The sequence below is a fragment of the Arachis hypogaea genome, chromosome 19, assembly GCF_003086295.3.
Source record: "Arachis hypogaea cultivar Tifrunner chromosome 19, arahy.Tifrunner.gnm2.J5K5, whole genome shotgun sequence".
NCBI classification, from domain to species: Eukaryota; Viridiplantae; Streptophyta; class Magnoliopsida; order Fabales; family Fabaceae; genus Arachis; species Arachis hypogaea.
In genome coordinates this window covers 66,064,163-66,079,918 of record NC_092054.1, presented here as the reverse complement: position 1 = coordinate 66,079,918, position 15,756 = coordinate 66,064,163, and the positions used below count along the sequence as shown (strand labels likewise).

At 38.9% G+C, this 15,756-nt stretch overlaps 1 non-coding gene across 1 annotated transcript; it reads right to left on the bottom strand.

The window, feature by feature from the left end:
* Positions 1-15,073: 15,073 nt before the first annotated feature.
* Positions 15,074-15,181, bottom strand: LOC112781341 (small nucleolar RNA R71). Its single transcript, XR_003192123.1, has one exon. It is a non-coding gene; the product is annotated as a small nucleolar RNA R71 (small nucleolar RNA).
* Between the last annotated feature and the right edge of the window lie 575 nt (positions 15,182-15,756).

Sequence of the window (15,756 nt, the reverse complement as noted above, 5' to 3'; positions counted from 1 at the left end):
TGGGGATGTCGGGTGCTTCCTCTTTTCCTTCGACATGATATACTTCTTTAAGATATCTTTTGCGAGATGATTTGGAGATTCCTCCTCCCGCGAATCCTCCGTGTATCATATGGACATGTCTCTCTGGTGTACGAGGTGATCGTTCAGTTCATCCGACATCTTTGTCCCTTCTTCTTTTTCTTTAGTCATCGACTCGGTTAGCGAGGTACCGGTCTAATTTTCCTTCTCTTACCAGTTTTTCTATGACATTTTTTAAGTCAAAGTAGTCGTTGGTGGAACGTCCACAGATTTGGTGGTACTCGCAATATTCAGTCCAATTTCCTCCTCCTTTTTTTCCTTTGAGTGGTCGAGCTGGGGGTATTTTTTCAGTATGGCAAACTTCTCTGTAGACATCCACAAGGGACACCCAAAGAGGGGTGTAATTGTGGTATTTTTTGATTTTTTTTCCCATGTTGATCTTCTTTCTTTTTGGACCCTTTATCCTTATATCGGGAGGAGTAGGTGAATCTGGATTTTGAGGTCTCTCCTAGTCGAGAGTTTTCCTCCATGTTGATGTACTTCTCTGCTCGTTCTTGTACTTCTTTCAGAGATGTGGGTGTTTTTTCGATATAGATTGGCTAAAAGGTCCCTCTCGCAAGCCATTGATAAGACCCATAATGGCGGCCTCTGTTGGTAGGCTTTGTATGTCCAGAAATGCTTTGTTGAATCTTTCCATGTAGCTGTGGAGACTTTCCCGATCTCCTTGCTTGATTCCTAATAGACTTAGGGCGTGCTTAGCCTTGTCTTTTTGGATGGAGAATCTGGCCAGAAACTTCTTGGCTAAGTCGTCGAAACTTGAGATGGACCTAGGAGGTAGATTGTTGAACCATTTAATCGCTGTCTTTGTTAAAGTAGTTGGGAAGGCTTTGCAGCGAACTGCATCTGAGGCATCGGTGAGGTACATTCTACTTCTGAAATTACTAAGATGATGGCTGGGATCTGCTGTGCCATCATACAAAGTCATGTCGGGAAGTTTGAAGTCCTTTGGGATTTTAGTCCTCAGGATCTCTTTGGTGAATGGGTCTTGGTCCTTACGGGAGTCGTCTTCGTGCCCGGACCGAGTATTTTTGGCTTTGAGATCTGCTTCGAGTTTTAGGAGCTTGTCCTCTAACTCGCGGCGTCGCCTAACTTCCTTTCGTAGATCTCTCTCAGCTTCTTGTTGATGCTCCACCTCTTTTTTGAGTTTCTTTAAGCGATCTTGAAGTGCCTCCATGGCCTCCTCGTTTGGCGAATTCTTGTCTTTGTTAGGTTGAGAAGTATCTTTTGGTGTAGTATCCGCGTTTTTATGCGGCGTCCTATCTTCTAGATCAGAGTCGTGGTCGTTGTCATGGTCGTCCGCCATGGTGGTGGGATGACTTCCAGATTCCCCGGCAACGGCGCCAATGTTCCGAGGGTTACCTGAAACTGTAGATCGATCTCAGACGAGATCTTCTGTACTGGTCGGAGATGACGTGTTCGGCTGGTGGATAGTGGCCGGAGCAGTCGTGTCCGACTTGTTGGACTGGCTGCACTGCTGATCCTTTGTCATCGAAGGGTGGTGGTACCTACAAGGGACTCCGATGCTTAAGTTAGCAATGGTATTAAGCAGGTTTTTAGTAAAATCAGAGTATGAGTTATACCTGGGTGCTCCAGTGTATTTATAGAGGTGTGGAGTGACCTTCTTAGATAAGATAAGTTAGTTATCTTATCTTATCTTTGAGTGAGGTCATCTTATCTTCAAGGGAACCGCCCTTATCTTTATAGGCTTGGGCTGCCTTTGGATTTGGGTCATGTTCCTCTGTTCGGGCCCTTATTGGGCTTTTCTGATGATTTGACCGAGCTCTTTGAGAAGAGGTCGAACGGCCTAACCTGAAGAGGTCGGTCGTCTCATCAGTAGAACATCCCGGGTCGGACAGCTCGACCCAGGGTATGAACATAACCCCTTTTTAATTTAAAAATGGATTTCAACCTGCTTTCGGTTACATCTTGTGCGTACTTTGCTCTTTCAACACCAATTATTGCAAACTTTGTGACCATGACATTGTTGATGACTTGTTTCATTTATACGCTTTTGTGCAAAAATTTCATATTTCATCATCAATGACTGCATCTTTTTCATGGATGTGAGTATGCTTATTGGCCATACGTTGTGCTTTTCTTTTGAATTGAGCCAAGAACCATCACACCACTAATTTTTGAACCAGTTTTCTAACTTCTAACTTGACTAACTAACTAATTTTTCTTTTGATTTCAACTTAACTCCTTTAATCATTCTTTGGGTATGACGTTTCTTAGGCTTAATAAACAAATCATTGTGCAAATGTGGCTTGAATTCTTGGTTTGTGACTTTGTTTTAGTTCTAAATTTTGTTTCTTGCATTCCAAGAATCCTTATCTCTTAACTCACTCCATGATCATATATCAATCCTCTTGTCTTCCGAATATGCCATTCTTTGCTTTGTTTTCCTCTACGTGCCTTAATTGTTTATATCCTGTATATCTCTTTTACAGGATGGCCGACAGAGGAAAAGCTAAGGTCACCTCAAAGAAAAGGAAGAAATCTCAAGCCATCACTCCTTCACCTTACTACGATTATGCTAAGAATCCTCTGAATGATGAGGACAAGGCTAACCAACAGCTCCCGCCTACAGATGCTCACCGGTTCCCCAACCTCTATTGTGAGCTCCGGTTCCCTACATACTGGAAAAAGAACTTGAACATAGAAAAGAAACTAGCCCTCCCCGCTGACTTGAGGCAATCCATTCATGCTCGTATTGAGGGGATGGACATGGGTTTTATTAAGAGGGAGCTTGGTAGGATAAACTCATCCTGGGTGAAGGAATTCTACTGTAACTTCTTTAGACACACCCTATATTCAGTCCACCTGCGAGGTGGTCAAGTGTTGGTTACAAAGGCTTCTATAGAGGATATACTTCACTGTCTTCCTAAGACCGGATACAGATGCTATTGAGCAGGCAGAAGTGGCAATACATTGCATGACCTTTGATTACGATGCTCTGAGGGATGTGATTGCCACCCCGGATGCCCCTTGGGTGATGGATGCTAACAACAGAAAGTCCAAAGGGATGCTTTTTACTCATCTTTCGAGAGAGGCCAGGACGTGGCAGTAGATCTTCGCCCACTACATCATGCCTACCACTCATTTCACAGATATTCTGGTGGACATGCTCGTCCTAATCGGATGTTTTATGGAGGGGAAGGAAGTATACTTCCCCCGGTTGACCAGGCGATACATGTGGCGAGCACATGTCCGTGGCATACTACCATTTCCTACCCTGGTCACTCAGATGGCACAGCTGGCCGGTACCCCATGGTTGGTAGATGATGTATCACCATCCCCGGATGATGAAAAGGAGTTGTTCATTCCGTGGGGGACATGGGTGAATGAGAAGCCCCCATCACGGCGCCAGTCTAGAGCTAGAGCAGCAGCAGCCGGACCTTTTTCTTCATCAGCTGCAGCAGCACCGTCAGCACCATCAGCATCCACTACACCACCAGCAGCACCCCAACCGACATATCTCTTGGTGCAGCATCTGATCCGATTCATGGAGTGTAGTGAGCGCCGCATTATGCGACGCCTGGACAGAGTAGATCAGATGTTTGTGGCATTGGGTGCTGAGTTGCCCCCTCTTCCCGACTCTTCCGCATCTGAGGAGGAGGAGCATGAGGCAGAACCAGCTCAGACAGAGGCACCACCACAAACGCAGGCAGTCCCAGAGGTTCAGCAGCCCCCTTGAGGTACCACATCCTGAGACTCAGCAGCCAGATGCGACAGTTGACCCTCACCCTGAGCCTGAGCAGTAGCATCGAGGACGATGCATCATTCTAAGTGTGGAGAGGTCACCGTCGTTGCTGTCGGTGGGACCACTATTTTGGTGACGAGTTCGGACATTTGTCTTTTATTTTGTGTTATTTCTAGTATTTTGCACTCTGTTTTACCGCACTTTTTGGATCATTGTATATATTTGTCATTCTGGATACTTTTATTTTAGTTTGTTGCATTTTGCACCATAGTTTGGACACACTTTTTTTTTTTAGATTTTCAATTGAATTTGCATTTGTAGTTGATAGTGTATATATATGTAGCTGCTTTAGTTAGTGGTTGTGATTTGAAAATTATGGATCATTGGAGCTTGGTTTACCCTTTTTACATATGAAAATTTGGTTTGATTGAAAAAGGGGATAAACTAAGGAATTTTAAAATTTTCTAAATCACAACATTACATTAGGTTAAGCTTAGTCAAAATAATGAAAATTTTCAAGAATTTTTACCTATAGGGCACCCCAATTGATTGAAAATTTTATTTTAGAACTTGCTTGAGCTACATATTGTGGAACATGAATTTTGAGCTAAGAACACAAGCATGCGAGTTTTGAGCCTTAATTGTGTGGTTACATCATATATAACCACTTACTTTCATTCTTGTGTGCATCATTCTCTTCCTATGATTGTAATCCTTGATTTGTTTGATTCTTTATGTCCATTATTTTGTGTATACATGCATTTACATGATTGAGGCCATTGTTCAAATAGCTCACTTACCCAAATAGCCTACCTTTTATTTTCCATTGTTAACTAATTTTGAGCCTATGCTTAACTCATTTGTTCTTAATTGTAGCACATTACAGACCTAAGTGAAAAATAATAAATGTTCTTAATTTGGATCTTTGATTAGCTTAGGCTAGTGAGAGTGTTTACCATTTGAGTTTGGGAAAAGTTGAGAACATTAGGTAGAGATAAAAGTGTGTTTGTGTTTTTGTTGAAAAATCTTGGGAATTGGGTACATACTCATGTATTAATCATGTGTAAACCATATGCATTGATGTTCTTGTATATATTTTAGTTTGAAAAGAAAAAAATATGATAAGAAAAAGAAAAAAAATAAATAAAAAGAAAAAAAATTAAAAAAATGCACCAAAGTGAAGTTCAATAATAATTAATGCATATGTGTGGTGATCAAAAGAGAATGCATGAGTGTGTGAAAAAAGTGAAGAATGGGTAGTTAGGTTTGTTTAGAATTGTATAGGTTGTCATAGGTTAGGTGGGAAGTTTAAGTTAATCAAAGATTCAAATTTCAAGCTCACTTGACCATATGCATCCTACCTTGACCCTAGCCCCATTACAACCTCTGGGAAAGTCCTCATGATATTTGTATGCATGCATGAAGTAATTGTTGATTGTTAGATGAAAGATAAATCTTGGAAAGCATGATTAGGGGAGAATTGAGTGAATCAACCCCATACACTTGAGTGCCTAGAGCGGATACACATCCGGTGAGGGTTCAATTGCTCAATTACATGTTTCCACCCATGATCATCTTTTCTTGCAAGTTTGTAAAATCTTTCAATAATTCAATTCAATTGTGGGTTTGATTTGATTGTTAATGCCTTAGCCCTTGTACTTGTATATGTATTCTTGGAAATTGAGTGTTTTGACCAAGTAGATGCATTCATGTAGATAGACTGCATATAGATAGGGTGTATATAGTTAGTTTGCATTGAATAAATGTTTATACTCTTTGCTTCTTCTTGATTTTAGCATGAGGACATGCTTAGTTTAAGTGTGGAGAGGTTTGATAAACCCCAATTTTGTGGTTTATCTTGTGCTTATTTTAGGGGATTTTATCACCTTTTCCCACATTTATTCAATGAAATAGCATGGTTTTGTAATTCTCCCTTAAATTGTGCTTAAGTGTAAAAACATGCTTTTTAGGCCCTTAAATTGGTGATTTTAATTCACTTTAATTCCAATCGATGCCTTGATGTGTTTGTTGAGTGATTTCAGGTTCATTAGGCAAGTATGAGATGGATGAAATGAAGAGAAAAGCATACAAAGTGGAGAATGCATGAGAAAACAAGGATTTGGAGTACATCAACCCACACTCACGCGTGGAAGTGAAGTTGCATGGCGACGCGTACACGCACATGACGCGTACGTGTGGATAGGAAAATTGCCAAGCGACGCGCACGCGTGACCCACGCGTACGCGTCGATGCTAGCATGTGACTCACTTAAAGGCAAAACGTTGGGGCGATTTCTAAGCTGCCCAGGCCCAAATCCAACTTGTTTCTGAGGGTATTTGATGCATAATTGAAGATTGAGCAAAGGGGGGGGGGGGGAGCACTTAGTTAGTCATGATGAGCCTTTAGTTAGTTTTCTAGAGAGAGAAGCTCCCTCTTCTTTCTAGAATTAGGTTAGGTTAGGTTAATTTCTTTTGGATCTTGAATTGATTACTTGATTTCCTCTTGTTTCATTTACATTTTAGTGTTCTATTATCTCGATCTTCTTAGTTTCTCTTGTTAATTTCTCATTTTGCTCTCTTGTATGTTGATGAACCATTGTTGGATCTTAATTTCTTCTAATGCAATTTTATGTTTCCATGTCTCCTTTATGTTTATCTTCATGGCTATTGTTTATTTCTTGCTTATGTTAGTTATAGGTCTTGTTAATTTTTGCATTTTCTGATGTTTACTTTTGTTGCACACTAGGTGTTTGATAGAATGTTTCCTCTAGTTTTTGAGTAGTTTCTTCTACTCTTGGCCTAGGCTATGGGAATTGAGTGATCTTGAGTCATTGGGTCTCATTGAATTGGTGATTTGAGAACCCTATGTGGTCAATTTGATAACCATTGACTCTAGCCTACCACTAAGTTAATTGGTGACTAGGTTGGGACCTATGGATTGATGTTGATCAAGCCATTTGACGTACTCCAAGCCTAGGAGTAGATATTACATACTTAAGGCTTTAGTGAGTAGACCTAATGACCTCGGCTCCTCATAATTGTCAATACTTGGTTTGTAGACAAGGATGGTGATCTCGACTACCTATGCTTAGCCAAAAGTTGTTTACCATTTCTTTATTAGTTCTTATCATTTATTTTCTTGCCATTTACTTTTCTTGCATATTATAAATCAAACCCCCCTGCATCTTCATATCCAATAATTGACCACTTCATTGCAATTCCTTGTGAGACGACCCAGAGTTTAAATACTTCGGTTAATTCTTATTGGGGTTTGTACTTGTGACAAAACCATATTTAAATTTGATGTGAGAGTTGTTTGTTGGTTTGGAGCTATGCTTGCAATGAAGCTCTTATTTCTACAAGAGAAAATCTAGACCAACAATAATTCTTGTGTCAGTTACCTGCATAGATAGCCTTTTATTTCTTCTTTTTAATCATGAATAAACGTATTAGCAAGTAGCAACCATAGGTTATTAGAACCTCAAAGAAAATTAGCAAACTGATCCCAAACAAGCCTAGTCCTAATAATGCAAGTGCTAGTTGCATTCGACACACTACCATAGTGTGCAACAATCCATTCTCAAAATGCCAGAAATAGTGCATAGCTAATAGGCTTAGCTTGTATCAAAAAGAGTACATCTGAACATAAGAAGTGCAACATCTATCTCTTACAATATGTGTTTTAAACGGGGAGACACAAATTTCAACCAAAGTTTTGAATTGTACCCTTCCTTTGGAAGCTCGTTAGAATCAATCATAGCCTTCTCCCAGACAATTCAAATAGCGTTGGACCCTACAAAGCCATGAAACATGATGAGGATAACTTATATCAAATATATCATTATTTTCTTTCAGTTCTGAAGATACAATACAACATAATTTGAAATGAAGGAGCAATTAAACTCATTTATACCTAAATTCAAAACCTAAATTCAAATAAACAACTTAATTGGTGAGAAATTACATATGCATGATTCAAATCTGGATCAAGATCAGTAAGAGAAGAAAGAATACGAAAAGAGATTCTTCTTCTCCTCCATTAGACTCACCTCAAAACAGAGAATAACAAATCCAACCCTAGAATTTGTTGAAACGAGAGAGAGATTCAAAGAGCGGAGGAGCACAATCGAGAGCGCCAGTGAGATTGAGAGAAAGAGTGCGAAGGAGAACGAGATTTGGAGTGAGATTGAGAGCTATGACTGGTTCCTGATCTTTCTTCCGTTTCATTAGGCTAGGTCTCCGTCCAGAGTGTTATAGGAATAGGTAACATTTTTGAAGTTTTTAAAAAAAATTATATATATTTACTAATATTTCATTAGAAATGTTACTTTATATATAATTTTATAATAATCACTAACACTTTAACAAATGTTAAGCAATAAATGTTACTAAATCTTCAAAATATAGCAATGGGAGTCAGTTTCGTGCACCAAATAGGTTATATTGGTTAGTGTAATCTATTAATATATAATAGGAGAGTAGTAGTATGTTTGTTGCTTGACAAGTGTTCACCTACACAATTCACAAATGTTTCACTTGAATGATTGAAAAGTGTTTTTCTATTCAAAATTCAAACATAAAATAAAATATAATAATAATAGATATAGACAAAAAGCAAGCAGTAAAATTGTTGCATTGGGTGCGTTTTTTCTTTTTCAGGATTAGAATTTGAACTTGCATTGAAATTAGAGCAAGAGTGAACAAATTTTAAATTAGGACATGAGCGGACATGAGTTAACCACTTACGACTGCCATTGCAGGAATTAGAAAGTTATTGAAGAAGACAGTAAGAAAAGTTAATCCAGAATGACAAAGTATCCCCGAAGTCTCAACCGTTTGATAAACCCCATTTTTAGGGTTTATCTTGTTCTTAATTTAGGGAATTTTATGACCTTTTACCTACATTTATTCAATGAAATAGCATGGTTTCAAGATTGTCTCCTAATTTGTGCTTAAGTGTGAAAATATGCTTTTTAGGCCCTTAATTGCTAATTTTGATTCACCTTTAATTCCACTAGATGCCTTGATATGTTTGTTAGTGAATTCAGATTGGAAAGGCTAGGAATGGATCAAAGGGATGGAGAGGAAAAGCATGCAAGTGGAGAACTCATGAAGAAACAAGGATTTGGGATGCTGAGATCGACACGCTCGCGCAGCAGACGCGCACGCGTGGATTGTGAAGTCGCAAGGCGACGCGTACGCGTACATGAAGCGTACGCGTACATGACGCGTATGCGTGGATAGCAAATTGCCAAGCGACGCGTACGCATCGACGCTCGCACGTGACTCACTTAAAGTCAAAACGCTGGGGGCAAATTCTGGGCTTTCCAGGCCCAAATCCAACTCACTTTCTGAGCATATTTACATGCAGAAGTCAAAGGGGATCACACATTAGACATTACATCACATTAGTTTTGTTTTAGTTTAGTTTTGGAGGGAAAGTTAGTTTCTAGAGAGAGAAGCTCTCTCTTCTCTCTAGAATTAGGTTAGAGGTAGATTAGGATTTCTTAGATCTAGGTTAATTTCATACTTTGATTTACTTTTCCTTTTGCAATTCTTGTTTTTCTACATCTCCTCTCTCTAGTTTAGCATTTAATTCTTGTAATTCTCTACTTTTATGTTGATGCACTCTTGTTCCTCCTTTTTCTCTTTTAATGCAATTTATGATTCATGTTCCTTTATTGTTGAATTGCTTTGTTGTTGTTTAATTCCTTGCAATTAGTAGTTGTAGATTTATAATTCTTGCAATTTGATTTTGCTTTCCTTTTATGCATCCCAAATGTTTGACAAAATGCTTGGTTGGATTATAGAGTAGGTTTTTGTTCCTCTTGGCCTAGGTAGAGTAATTGGTGACTCTTGAGTTATTAAACTCCTTTGTTGATTGATAATTAGAAGTTGCTAATTAACTTGAATGCCACTAAAGCTAGTCTTTCATCATGATTAGACTAGGACTTGTGGAATCAAGTTAATTCATCCACTTGACTTTCCTTCATAGTTAGAGGTTAACTAAGTGAGAGCAATGGACAATTGTTGTCGCAATTGAGGAGGATAATGAGGATAGGACTTCTAGTTCTCATACCTTGCCAAGAGCTTTGTTAGTTGTTAGTTTATTTCCTTTGCCATTTATATTTCTTATTTTTTACCTCAAAAACCCCAAACATACTTCATAACCAATAACAAGATCACTTTATTGCAATTCTTAGGGAGAACGACCCGAGGTTTGAATACTTCGATTATTTTTATAGGGGTTTGTTACTTGTGACAACCAAATGTTTGTATGAAAGGATTATTGTTGGTTTAGAAACTATACTTGCAACGAGATTTCATTTGTGAAATTTTAGACCATCAAAAATCCATTCGTCAAAATGGCGCCATTGTTGGAGAATTGCAATGGTGTTATGTTATTAGTTATTGTATATATGTGAATATCGTGAATAACTTGATTTTTGGATTGCTTATTAGTTTTTGCTAGTTTTAGGACTTTGTTTTATTATTTCTTATTAGATTTTGTTTCTATCTTCTCTTTTCATTATGAAATCTCACTTTGGCTATGAGTTTGGTTCTAACTATGTTATAGGAAATGAGGGCTACAATGAGGATGTGTATTAGATTGCATACGCATATGATCAATCTTCATGGCAACAACCGCCACCAATACACTATGAACAAGAGCCATTCTATGATGCATACCAATCAAATGGCTATGGTGAGTCTCCTTATGACTTTCAAGAACCACCATCATATGCCTATAAGCCATATCCTCAACATAATCCTCAACCATACTCACAAGCCTCTTTTTATCAAACACCTCTATATGACCCTAATCCTCACCCACCATACCAATAACCATATGAGCTATATGAACCACTACCATTCCAACCTCAACACTTCCAAGAACGACCTCCGCTATACTATTACCAAGATGAACCACCTTCAATGTATGAAAATTTTCAACCACAAGATGAATTCTACCTTCCACCGCAACCCTCCATGGAAGAATATTCATTTCCATCAATCCAAGAGCCGTATGATCCTAATCATGTTATCCAAGCAGAACAAGAGTCAAGGGATCGTCTCAAGGAAGTATTGGATCAACTTCAAGCAACCATGGAGCACATTGTGCAATAAGTGGAAAAAGTGAAGAGTGTTGAACTGCCACACCCTTACCAAGAAGAACCACCTTCCTATTATGAACCCTTTCTCCAAAATAATGAACCCTCATATCCACCACAAGCCCCAATTGATGATTCTCTTACTTTGCTACTTCAAGAACAAAGAGAATTGCAAAGGGAGGCACTAGAATCCATAGCCATCTTGAATAAGGAGGTAAACTGATTCGCCTCTCTATGTTTGAGCACTCAAAGAACTCCCATAGCTACATGTGGAGAATCAAATGAAGAGCATAGTATAAAGGAGAGATTGGAAACTTCGGTGGAAAATGAGGAATGTTGCTTTATGTTGGAACAATTAGAGGAACCCATGATTGATGAAGACAAGGAAGAAGTGGTTGAAGATTTAGGAGATGCGGAGTCTCAATGGGAATCTAAGGTCATAGAAAATCCCTCCAATAAGATTGAAGTTGATGTTGAAGAGGAAAGTGCACATCCTCCAAAGCATATTCCATATGAAGAATTGGATGGGATAGAGCAAGAATTGAGTTCCCTTGGATTTGAAGATCAAGCATCAACTCTTCTTGGTAAAGAAGATAAAAGTGATAAACAAAAGGTTGAATTTGAGAAATCTTGTGAAGAGGTGGAAATCCTTAGAAAAAGGAGGATGGAATACGCTTTGTTGAGATCCTTGGAAGCTTCTTTGCCTAGGTTGTCATCTACTTCTACATTTGAGTTGGTAAAATTCATTTTTATTAGCTTTATTATCCCACTCGAATATGGCTTGCTTGAAACGGATGGACAACTTAGAGAACTCTGTGGGATGAAGCGTAAGAGAAGGATGTTTCATGGTTGGCGTTGCAAATTAAGGCTCATTTCAGTTGATACTTCAAGGGTTAAATACAAAGGATGGACTAGTGCTCAATTAGGTGGGTCTAGGAGGATTGTTGGGTACTTCATGGAGAGTTCATCTTGCTTGCCACCCGATTGGAATAATAATGATCAACTTCAAGACGGGTGTGAAAATAAAGTGTGGGATCCCAGATTACGCGATAAGGATCCAATTTCGGAGCCCCTAGCTTGTGCGGAACTCCATCAAGGCTTGGAGTCATTATTTTTGAAGAATAGAGCTTATTGAAGATTCAAGCATTGGTGGTTGTTCCAAGAAGAGTTTAAGCACAAGCCACCTTGATAAGGAGCTCCCATAAGTCCAACTTAAGGACAATAAACAAAAGTGCTAGGTGGAAGACACCCCACTATGGTAACATCTTTTCATTTTCTCCTTTTTAAATATTGGTAAAATTAGTTTAATTTCATGTTTTTATTGGGTTGTTGAGTTTAGTTGGTAGTTTAATATGTTGAATAAGGTTTTATGGTGTTTTGGTGGCTGTTTGGAAGTTTGGAATGCTTGGTTTGGTGCAAAAATATGAAAAACTTTGAAAAACAGAGCACCAACCCACGCGTACGCGTGACCCAAGCATTTTCATCCATCCACGTGCACGTGTCACTCACGCGTACACGTAGATGCAGAATTTTCATTCCCAAGCCATTTTCTTGAGAGTTGCGTGAACGTCGCGCGAACACTATGCGAAACGCATAGGCCAACTCACGTGTACGTGTACACGACGCATACGCATCGCTCTCAAAATAAGCCATCAACGCGCACACATGACACACACATACGCGTCGCTTCCACTACACCATTCCCACGCACACACGTGATGCACGCGTGATGCACGCACACGCGTGATGCACGCGCACGCGTGGATGCCCTTATTTAATCCATGTTCTTTTCGCATCATCTTTCTATTTCTTCTCTTCTCCTTTCTTCTTCCCTTCTCTTATACCTCATCCAACACTACCATACACCATCAACCATTTGTTAGTTTAGCTAGTTAGCTATTTTGATGGTTTAAATTTGGTTTAATTTTTTATTTTTCATGATAACTGTTGGATTATTGATTTTGTTTACTATATATTGCTGCTTATTACTAATTGAATGCTATCTTAGCATAATCATTTTTGTCATTCATTGTTGGATTCTATTGTTGAGGTTATATTTTGCTACTTGGTTGTGATGCTTTAATGCTTAACTTTTGTGAACACCAAGTGAATGAGAATTGCCTTCAAGCGTTCTAACTTCTTTAATTGCATGATTTTGCCACCATGTGATTTGAATTCTCTTCTTTGATTAGGTAATTTCTTGATATTGGATGTTGTGTATTTACCTTAATGTATTGTGCTTCTTGATCATATGCATCCATATGTTATATATTTGCTTGAATGCTTTCATGCTTCTTTATCGCTTGTTTGGTTGTCTTATCCCATAAGTTTAGAGCATCTCAATCACATTAGGATGAGTGAAGTGCATGCTTCTTTTGTGACATCGCTTTTTATGCTAGTGTGTGTTCTAAACCGCGCGCAATTTAGAATTCACACCCCTATTTGTCATTAATGTCACACTAATTCACTCACTCAATTCTAGTGATTTACCTCATACCAACAATGTATGCTTCCTTGCTTTTGTATTTTCTCATCTTACGGTGTTACTTTCTATTTTTCATGAAGGATGCACCACAAGCAAAAACAGAAGTGGAAGAAAGAACATGCAGCAACCGGTTCATCCACCAGCTGAAGGTGGCAATCCGAAGAGTCGCCATACCCTCTTGCTCATCTCATAATGCACCAAGGACGGTGCAAACTTTTAAGTGTGGGGAGGTCGTCCGACCAGTCGGCGTTTTTGGGTGACAAATTTCTAATCCCAACAGTTGTGCATTTCATTTTTAGGTCTTTTAGGATTTTTAGTCTCATTTTCTTTTTTTGCATATATATACATAATAAGTTTAGTCAAAATAATGAAATTTTCTAAGGATTTTATCTATAGGGTATCTCGATTGATATGAGTAAATTTTTCATAGAACTTGCTTGAATTATATATATTATGGGTTTCTTATTTACAATGCGTGAGTAGTTTCATTACTTGATGGGGAATTGATTGAAAAGGAACTCTTGAGTTGGAAGGATTGAAAGAAAATTTGTAATTCGGTTAATTGTTGAATTGCTATCCTGTCACCAACGTCAATCCCTTGAACTAAGTGGGTTGTAACTCGTGAACGGATCTAGTAATCCAACTTGTTTGACTTTCCCTTACCTAGTAAAGGATAACTAAACAGAGTAACCGTTAATTATAAATCCATCTAAAAAAATCATTCCATCAATGATAGAGATTCTAACTAATCAATTCCCAGTCAAGGTTTTTTATTCATATCATTTAATTTTCCTCAGTTTACATTCCAATTTACTTACCTCAACTTCTTCGAACCTCTGATTAATAAAATAGCACCCTTCTCTACAACTCGTTGGGAGACAACCTGGGACTTAAAACTCCCAGTAATTTTGATTTAAACTCTTTGTGACATATTTCTAAATTGATAGGCAGATTTTCGGTGAATTAAGAACTATACTTGCAACGTATCAAATTTAATAATTTTTTAATTCATCAGCTTCTGCTTCCCATCAATTTTTGGCGCCGTTGCCGGAGAAGTTGCAATAGAGTGCTAATTTTATTAATTAGAATTTATTTATTTGCATTTTATTTAATTTTGCTACTATGAGCTGCATGTTTCTTCCGTCAAATGACGCGTTCACTTCCTGATCCGCGCTTGCTAATATTCGATCCTAAAATTGAAAGAACTATTTTACGAATAAGGCGAGAACAGCGTAGGTTAGCCCGCTCTGAGGGCGGATCTGAAAGTGAATCTGAGGAAGAAACCAGCCCCCGTTCTACTGATTCGGTTGTTTTACGTGCAGAAAACATGGCAGCTAGAAGAGTTACCATTCAGGAGGAAGGAGCTCCTGATTTTACAATGCAACCGTTTCAAGCGCATCATCCAGCGGTAGCTACAGATTTTGAAATAAAGACCGCACTGTTAAATTTGATGCCCAAGTTTCATGGCCTACCTGCTCAAGAGCCTATCAAGCACTTGAGAGATTTCCAGGCAGCCTGTTCTACTGTCAGGCGTGACGGCATTAATGAAACTTCAATTTTGCTGAAAGCTTTTCCGTTTTCTCTTGAGGGAAAAGCAAGAGAGTGGTACTACACTCAACCTCTAGCAAATGTATCCAACTGGGATACACTCAAAAAGGAGTTTCTAGAGAAATTCTTTCCATCTGAAGTTACTGATAAACTGAGGAAGGATATCTCTACGATTGTTCAGGATGACAATGAGACTCTCTTCGAATACTGGGAGCGCTTCAATAATCTTCTGGAAGCATGCCCCCACCATATGATTGACAAGATCGTGCTACTCAGCTATATCACACAAGGTATGAGGCCCCAAGATAAGACCACATTGGAAAGTGCCAGCAATGGGTCTATGAAGAAGTACAAGACCACTGATGAAGCTTGGGAATTGATCAGTGATTTAGCTGAATCTACTCGGAACCACAGACAGAAGCAAGGCCGTTCAAAAGCCATTGCAGAAGTATCTTCTGGCAGAGAGACTGCTGCTCTAACTCAAAGCATCTGTGAGATGACCAACCTGTTGAAGCAAATGCAGTTGAATCAACAAGCTCAGCAAACTCAACCGCAACAAAACCAACAACTAGTCCCAGAAAGAATTTGCGGAATTTGTGCTGATTACAGCCATTACACTGAGGAATGCCCGCAGCTCCAACAAGAAGACAACATGGTGGCATCCACTCACAACTTCTATGACCGCCCCAACCAAGGGTACAATCAAAGTGGAAATAATAACCATGGATGGCAGGACAATTCAAACCAGAATTGGAGGGACAACAATAACAGGGGAGGTAGAGATAATCAGGGAAATCAGAGGTGGAATAATAACAACAACAGGCAGCAAAA